The sequence below is a fragment of the Schistocerca cancellata genome, chromosome 5 (genome assembly GCF_023864275.1).
Source record: "Schistocerca cancellata isolate TAMUIC-IGC-003103 chromosome 5, iqSchCanc2.1, whole genome shotgun sequence".
Classification (NCBI taxonomy): domain Eukaryota; kingdom Metazoa; phylum Arthropoda; class Insecta; order Orthoptera; family Acrididae; genus Schistocerca; species Schistocerca cancellata.
The window spans coordinates 86,621,270-86,622,133 of record NC_064630.1 but is presented as its reverse complement, the minus strand read 5'-3'; positions in this window follow the sequence as shown (position 1 = coordinate 86,622,133).

Genomic DNA, 864 nt, shown 5'->3' with positions numbered 1-864 from the left:
TCAACAGAAGAGGTCGGCCTGTACGCATTTGTGCTGTACGTGTCCCTTCGCATTTCCACTTCACTATCACATCGGAAACAGCGGACCTATGAATGTTTAGGAGTGTGGAAATCTCACGTACAGACGTATGACACAAGTGACACCCAATCACTTGACCATGTTCGAAGTCCGTGAGTTCCGCGGAGCGCCCCACTCTGCTCTCTCACAATGTCTAATGACTACTGAGGTTGCTGATGTGGAGTATGTGGCTGTAGGTGGCAGCACAATGCACCCAATATTAAAAACGCATGTTTTTGGGGATGTCCCGATACTTTTGGTTCAAATGGTTCTGAACACTATGGGACTTAACTTCTGAGGTCATCAGTCCCCTAGAACTTAGAACTACTTAAACCTAGCTAACCTAAGGACATCACACACATCCATGCCCGAGGCAGGATTCGAACCTGCGACCGTAGCGGTCGCGCGGTTCCAGACTGTAGCGCCTAGAACCGCTCGGTCACCCCGGCCGGCCGGATACTTTTGATCGCATAGTGTAGATACCTTTTCTAAATCACTTAGCAATTTGTTTTGATCTTCTGATGACTTTATTAGTCGATAAACGACAGCGTCATGTGCAAACAACCTATGACGGCTGTTCGGATTGTCTCCTAAATCGTTTATATGGATGAGGAACAGCGAAGGGCCTATAACACTACCTTGGAGAACGCCAGAAATCTCTTCTGCATTACTCGATGACCTTCCGTCAAGTACTACTAACTGTGACCTCTCTGACAGGAAATCACGAATCCAGTCACATAACTGAGACGATATTCCATAAGCACGCAATTTCACTACAAGCCGCTTGTGTGATACAATGTCATAAGC